The sequence below is a fragment of the Mastomys coucha genome, chromosome X, assembly GCF_008632895.1.
Source record: "Mastomys coucha isolate ucsf_1 chromosome X, UCSF_Mcou_1, whole genome shotgun sequence".
Classification (NCBI taxonomy): Eukaryota; Metazoa; Chordata; class Mammalia; order Rodentia; family Muridae; genus Mastomys; species Mastomys coucha.
In genome coordinates, this window is record NC_045030.1 from 72,166,845 (window position 1) to 72,174,839 (window position 7,995).

The 7,995-nt window shown below is 36.7% G+C and overlaps 1 long non-coding RNA gene across 1 annotated transcript in view; it reads right to left on the reverse strand.

Moving 5' to 3' along the window:
- The window catches only part of LOC116093067, a 122,159-nt gene that overhangs the window by 97,579 nt on the left and 16,585 nt on the right, over positions 1-7,995 (reverse strand). The gene's annotated exons all lie outside the window — the stretch shown is intronic.

The following is a 7,995-nucleotide window of genomic DNA, read 5'->3' on the forward strand; positions in this document are numbered from 1 at the left end:
AAAGCCGAATCCCGTGCACACCTGGCCAGAACCCATCGTCCCACAGAACAAGGGACCCCGTAAGAAACCCCAGTCCATGGCAGATTGTACCTGTTTTTCACCTGCTCTAGAATGTAAAATTGTCACAGCAATCTTGTTCCATGTCAATTATCCCCAGAGACCAGGCTACTTGTGAAGACATTTTGGTGGGGGAAAAAAAGCCTTAAAAACTCACATTTCCTAAACAGTTCTTCTACCTTTCACTAAAATAGACAACCATAGTTCATTTCTGTAATGTTTCCTTATTTTCATAAGGAAGAAAGAAGTACCAGGGGTCAGACATAGGGAGTGGATCATTTCTTGAAAAACCTTGAAGTTGTACCCTCATTATTTTTTTTCTCCACTGATGCAATAACTATTTTCTGTACCTACAGTAGTGGAGAAGCTTGTAACCCACTGAGAAGATGCCATGAATTAATTATTTAATGCACAGGACTACAATAAAGCAGTCAGGATTTAGTACTGTCCCTCAATGTGATCTCAAGATAGCAGGGACACAGGCAGCCACACCTATTTAAAATTTTGTATAACCAGTGTAGTGATAGTGGTAAGCACGGGTTCTGTGCTAAAATAAGAGAAAATGTAAGAATTGTACCAGGCTCTCTAGGTTAAGTGGACTATAAAATGAAATCAAAGAAATGCCTAGTTCTGATCCTGATGAAGGAGAAGTGGTGTTTCAGGATGTTTTGTAGGGTCTAACTAAGGCCTGGATTAACTATCAAACACAGTGGGACAAAAGCTTATCTCAGTTAATTCCCACATATCTTCCCCAAACTGGGCTAAAGCCCAGAGAAATAAAAGCACTAAATATCCTGGCAATTTATCCAAAGGATTATTAAGAAGATGACCTTTTAGAATGTGGCAGTGGCCCCAACAGATGAACTTCGCAAACACGAGGGGAAAATGGTGCTCTGCCAATGTGTATTCACAATAAGAGTTAGTTTAGACCTTGTAGTTTAATATTACAGTTTAAGAAATATATTTCAGAGTTGAGGCTAATTTCTATGTTTGCATACGCCTATTTGAACTTTAAGTATTTTAAGCAAATCCTAAATAAATATATCTGAGTCTGGACTGAAGTCATGGATTCAGCTTACAGTAAGGACTTCAAGCAATAACACAGAGTACTCCATTATTTGGTACAAAACAGTCAATATACTATTTCTCAACAAATGCAAAAGAGGAGAGGTGGAGAGTTTACACAGGCACAACACAGGGTCAAGCTCTTGGAGGTATGTAAAAACAGTAAATTGTTACTCTCTGAAAACCAACATTATTCTAATGGATGGTCAATAAGAAAGAAATGAGGCTACAGAAACAGGCAGCAAATTAAGAGTAAAACCATCCACATTTGAGTTATCATCTCAGCAAGGAAAAGTTATTGAAAGGTTTCATTCAGTCAATATATTAAATGGCTAGATTTCTATTCTAGAAACAACCCTCTCACTGTTTTGAGAGGGTGAATTTAGAAATCAGAGATGGTACACATACAACAGTGGTAGAAATAGTTCAGGCAAGATGTGATGCTACGCTGGACTTAGGAATAGTGGAAAGTAGATAGATTCTAGAGGTATTTTAAGAGCTATATGCCACAGCAAATCCCAGAAAACAATAGCCTTCTGTATCTGCATTCACCCAGATGTTTCCTGAGGGGAAAGTAATCTCAGATATGAGTAAAGAAATTGCTGCTAACAAGAGTCCCAAGAAGGCAAAACCTGGCAGCAGGACCTGAAAGAACAAGCCATCTTTGGTGATAGGGAAGCTGTGACTGAAGACCCACTGAGGCTCAGTATCTCACTAGAAGAAAGCTTGAAGAGGTCAAGAACTACTTAAAGAATAATTACTTCCTGCAAGCTAAGGGATAGGACCCAGCCTAGAAATGCCATGAGGTGTCTAGTTATCTAGTCCTGTCAATATAATCTTGGAATATAGGAGCAGACACAAGTCTGAAATTCATGGGTAGCAGTAGATTCCATTGCAGGGGACAACAGGAGTACAATTATATCATTATATGTGAATCAAAAATCCTGGCAGGGATAAGTTGAGAGACTGTTACACAATGAGGGAAAAGAGAAGCAAAATTAAGCCATGTCATGAATGCTATGTTCTTTTGAATCAGATTCCTTAGAGCCCATGATCTACATAGTATTATGCCATACCTATAGACAAATTGAGACTGTTAAACCTGGTGCCAAAGGGTCAATTCAACAAATGGTGAATGCGCTCTGAAAAATACCTTATTCTCCAAAGGCCTCCTTGAAAATCCTAACTCAACTGAAAAAGAAAACACTGTCAACTTTGATATATTGGGAAGACAATTTGAGCAGCTGCTATTTGTATTTTATTTTTAGACATATTTAGTTTTTCTTTCAGGCTGATAACAATTCTATAATATTATTCCTTCTTCTAGGTCAAACAACATCTGTTGTATAAAAGAGAAAACGAACTAATTCCCATTGTCAAGTTTACAACTTCCATTTTTACTGTGTTGCAGCAGCACTGCAGTTATTTTACTTCCCGTCAGAAGACATCATTATTGTCAATGCTGTCAATATTCCATGGATTTAGGGTTATTAAAACAGACTATAGCACACCATTTAGGCTTTTAGTATCAATAATCATTGGGCAAACTCTGATATGACAAACTGTAAGAGCTCCAAAATAAAGTTTCTGTTTATTATTAATAGGGTGCCCTGACAATGCCAAGGGATAACTTCAGAAAGTTTTGTCTCTGGACATTTGTGTTTCTCTCCGACTTAGAATCTCAGTAATACAAAGTGTGGATAAAGACCCTTCTGCAGCTTGTTCACAGTGATGAACAAGAGATCCTAGTTCATATAGCGAGTTTTCAACTAATAAAGAACTTACTACAGCTTAGAAGTTTCCATATCTGCCATAGATCTTTTACTATTTATTTATTTATTTATTTACTTACTTACTTACTTAATGTATTAAGTACGCTGCTGCTCTCTTCAGACACACCAGAACACATCCATTACAGATTGTTGTGAGCCACCATTTGGTTACTGGGAATTGAACTCAGGACCTCTGGAAGAGCAGTCAGGGTTCTTAACCACTGAGCCATCTCTGAAGCCCCTACCCTAGCTCTTTTTAGTTTGATATACATGCTGTTTATTCTTCTCTGAAAGACTCTTTTCTCTATACTTCCATACTTATTTGCCAATACCAACACATACTCGATGTATGAACTCAATTGCCATTGTCATCTTTTTAAGCATTTTATCACTCTAGTCAAGCACCTGAAGCAAGTTCTTTATAAAGAGAAAGTAGTTTGTTTAGCTTATACTTTGGGGGGTTCCACTTTAAATAGTGTTGTACAGGCTCTGTAGTGAAGGCTGCTCCTTGGTTGTATCGCCTTGAGTACATATGTATGGTGTGAGCACATGCATATGTACAAACAAGTGAGTTGTAGCATAATAAAAAGGAGCATAGAAATTAATCCAGGCTTGCCCTTTATATAGAAATCTTCTCTAAAAAATACAGGCTGAGAAGGTTATACTTAGGAATATAGTTGCATGCAAAAACAATTAGTGAAAAGGAAGTAATGAATTAGAAGGAGAGTGGAGAGTGGCATATGGGGGAATCTGCAGGGAGGAGAGAAGAGAGAACTGTTGACATTATAATCTCAAAAATGAATTTGAAAAACTATTCAGTGAGTTGCCCCAAATCAAACAAAAAGTACCTATAAAAGTTAGCTCAATACATACCTCCCATTAACTTATACTTTGTAAAGGTTGTACTATTTTCCACAATCACCCTAGGCATCAAGTCTCCAACACACACACTTTTGGGGAGGCACAAACCATAGCACCATCCATAAAATCACTTCATCTTCAGATCAGACAACATCCTTTCCATATCATGTGTTTTTCTGTTTTAGTGATTGCCAGAGCTGAAATTTTCTTTCCATTTGTACAATCATTTACTTACTGTTTATCCCCTCACCATACCAGCATTCTTATACATGAGCAAGCAACCATGTCTGATTTACTCATTGCCATATCTCTGGCACTAAACAACAATCTTGGAATACTGTAAACATTGAGCAATTACTACCAGATGGTATAGTCTTCCGTAGCCTGCATGGTCTCTAAAGAAGATTAAACAGCTTGGAGAGTAATTCAAAAGACTTCCTATTCAGGCTTACAAGTGGCACAATGTCACTTTTGCTCACATTTAACCAGCTGGAAATAAGCCATATGACCACAATGGGGGAGGGGCAGAAGTGTAGTCTTACTGTGAGCATAGGTAGAGGAAACAGGATAAATGAATAGCTAGTCTACCTTCTCAACACTCTGTTCTTCAGGTTACCATCTTCAGTATATTGAATAATGTGGCAAAAACAAGTTAGCTCTTCTATTATGGTATAAAAGTGAATGCTCCATTTACTTGAAACATTCATAATTTCATTTTTCTTTATATCGGAATAATATGCGAATGTATGTGTTTGTCTATATGCCATTTTCATTACCCACTCAGCAGTTGAAGGATTTTTAGGCTATTTCCAGTTCCTAGCTATTATGAAGTGAACATGGCTGAGTATTATATACTTGTGAAGTAGGATGTACATGCCAAGGAATGGTCTCGCTGGGTCATATTGTAAATTCACTTTAAGCTTTTTGAGAATTCTCCATATTGATTTTGAGAGTGGTTGCAATCCTACAGTGAATGAGGGTTTCCTTTTCCCTCCATCCTTTCCACCATCCACTGTCAGTTGTTTGTAGTTTCAAATTATTATTATTATTATTATTATTATTATTATTACTATTATTAGCTATTATGACTTGTATAAGAAAATCTCAAAGTAGTTTTTATTTGTATTTGCCTAATTTCTAAGGGTGTTGAACAATGTTTTAAGATAGTTCTTAGCATTTTTTCTTCTTTTGAGAACTCTGTTCAGATTCGGTCTATTTTCAATTGAGTCACTTGTTCTCTCAAAATCTTTTACCAAGTAAGGTAACCCAGACCCAGAAAGACAAATTATTTCATGTTCTCCCTTATTTGTAGATCTTAGGACTAAAGTTTTAGCTGTCATTATATAACTTGAAGTAACTGCAGAAACCAGGGAAATAAAAAACACGGTGAGGAGGAGAAGAGAAAGGGTTCCACATTACAGGACACCAGGAGAAAGGTGTCAGGAAAAGAAAATCAGACAAAGGAAGGGTAACTCTGAAGAAGGAGGAAGGATAAATAGATAAGACTAAGGGTGTTTGAAAAAGCCAGAAAAACATATTCTATGTTTGCTCAAAATATTATACACATACACTATATATATATACATGTGTGTATGTATGTGTATATATATGTATATATATACACATATATATGTATATACCAAACAAATTATATATATATATTCATTAATATATATTTAATATACTTATATATACATTTAATATACATATGTGTATATTAAATCTCAAAACTTCAGTGCCCAGCATGGAAAATAGGCATGAGAAAACTTCCTTCAAGTTGTTGATCAGAAGAGTTCAACAAACTCCCAAAACAGTTACCTCCCAGAACTTGAAGATAAGATCCTATTGTTGTAGATACCATATACTTTGGACATAGGACTTGAAGAAATCAAATGAGACCTGACCTAGAAGCATTTTTTTCTGATGAATAGCTTCCCTAGTGTTAGAAAGTGCTATGCAAGCTGTCAATAAACAAAAACAATCAATAGTCCTAACCAGCTATTGAACCTGAGCCCCAATAATGACCGCCATAGCAAGATATCCCTGAGGGTGAAATCATAGCACTTCTATCTTGCAGGTAACTAACAACTAAGTAATTGGACTTAAGGCCAATTCAACAGAAGGGAATTTATATTCTAGTATACCCTTGGCTGGTGAGTCATGGACCCTAGAGAAGAACCTATAACTGACATTCTCCTAAAGAACTATAATTCTAACTGCATTATAAATATTTATCCTTATAATCACAGATAAATATAGCTCTCATCCATCATCACAGAAGCTTCTTTTTGCAGCAGACAAAGACTATCACAAAAGTCTACAACTATTCAAAATATAGAGAATAATTGACCACAGGGCATTCAGCTGTGTTTGATACATCTATAACACAATAACTATACCTAAAAGCTCAGAGATCTTTGTGGAAGAAGAAAAAATGGTTAGAACCATAAGACTAGGATGAGTTAGATGATAGGGTGCTCATTAAATCTCACAAATATGGTTGCCTAAATAAAACCTGCACAATCACAACAACATTTGACAAGACAATGTGAGTGGGGAACTAATGGTGTCTGAGAGAGGGACAATAGGTCTTTTCTAGGGATGAAGCTCCTGGATAGCTTATCCAATTTCAAGTGGTCAGACCTAAACACATAGAACAACAGTTAATGGACTCAGTGGGCTGCATTTAAATATATATGTAACTATAATAATTAAAGAAGAGATCTTGGATTTGAGAGGAAATTGGGGAAATCATGGGAGGAGCTGGAGAAGAGAGATATATAAAAATACAATAGAATGCTCACATATAAATTCTATACTAAGGATGTTTTAAAAAAAACTTAGGGAAATTACATTACTTTCTATTTACCTAAAATTATACAGATGCATATTCAGTTTAAATAATGTTTTTCCACTTGGACTAACAATGCTTTCCCTACAAGCCATAGGCTATCTAACAAAACCCTAGTACCAGACTTGAGAAACCACCTTTTGAGTTGTTGATCAGAGGAGTTCAAGAGATTTGCAAAACAAAACAGGTATTGGTGTTGCCTTTGGCTGTTCCCCAGAAAGGGAAAGTGGTGCCTATTGCTGAAGACACCATGCATTTTGGATGCGAGACTAAGATGCTCCAAGCTGGATCCAACCTGTAAGTCCTGTGAGGATTAGCTTTCAGGGGACTAGAAGGTTCTTTATAAGAAGTCAAAGGAGGGAAGTAATCAGTCTGTCCATCTGTGATTCCTATGTATCTCAATGACCAACATGGTAAGATATCCTTTAAGACTAGCGTAGTGACACTCACACATTTGCTGTAATCAATGGCTCCTTAATTGGACTTAAGGCCAAGAAGAGGGAAATTATGTCTGGTACAGGAAACCTACCCAGCTACCTATGGCTGGTGAGGTCATGGCTCTTAGAAGAGAGCCCCCGGCCACCACTTTACTAAACTAAAGCATAACTCATAACTACTTTCAAATAACTTACACTTATGCCCACAGATAAGTGTAGCTCTCACTCCTCACCAAAATCTTCTCTTTGCAACAGACAGAGACAATTGCAGAACACTAGAATTTATCAAAATTCAATGAACGATGGATTGTAGGATGCCTAGCTCCCATGAACACATCTACAACACAAGTCCTACACCTAAGGTTCAGGAAACATTGTACAAGAGGTAGGGGGTTGAGGACTGTAAGTTAGAGGACAGAGAAACTGCTGTGAGATTTTATTTCCTAGAAATGACAGAGAAACCTCATCCTTAATTCAATAATATGACTGCCTAAAAAAATAACTGAGCAATGAGAATACCAATGTGGAAGGGGAAATCTCATGGTGTCTCACCTATAGACCAAGAAGCAACTAAGGAATGCTGAGAGCTGGAAAAATTATTCCTCCCCAGGGTTGAGCCTCTTAATTGGTTATCCAATATCAAATGATCAGCTCTGAAATTCAATAACTACAAGCAACACTACAAGGATTCAGCAAGTTGTATTTATAAATTTCTGTAGTGTGTGTCTATGTGTGTGTGTGTGTGTGTGTGTGTGTAAAACAATAACAAATGAGAAGAGGCCATGAATTTTAGGGGTAACACATGAGAGGGGACAAAGAGAGGAAAGGAAGAGAAATTATATGATTATATTTTTATTGAGGATTTTTTCATACAATATATTTTGATCTTTCCCCCGTTCCTGACCTGCTCCAAATCAATGATATTTTTGAGGACTTTTTGTTTTATTTTGCT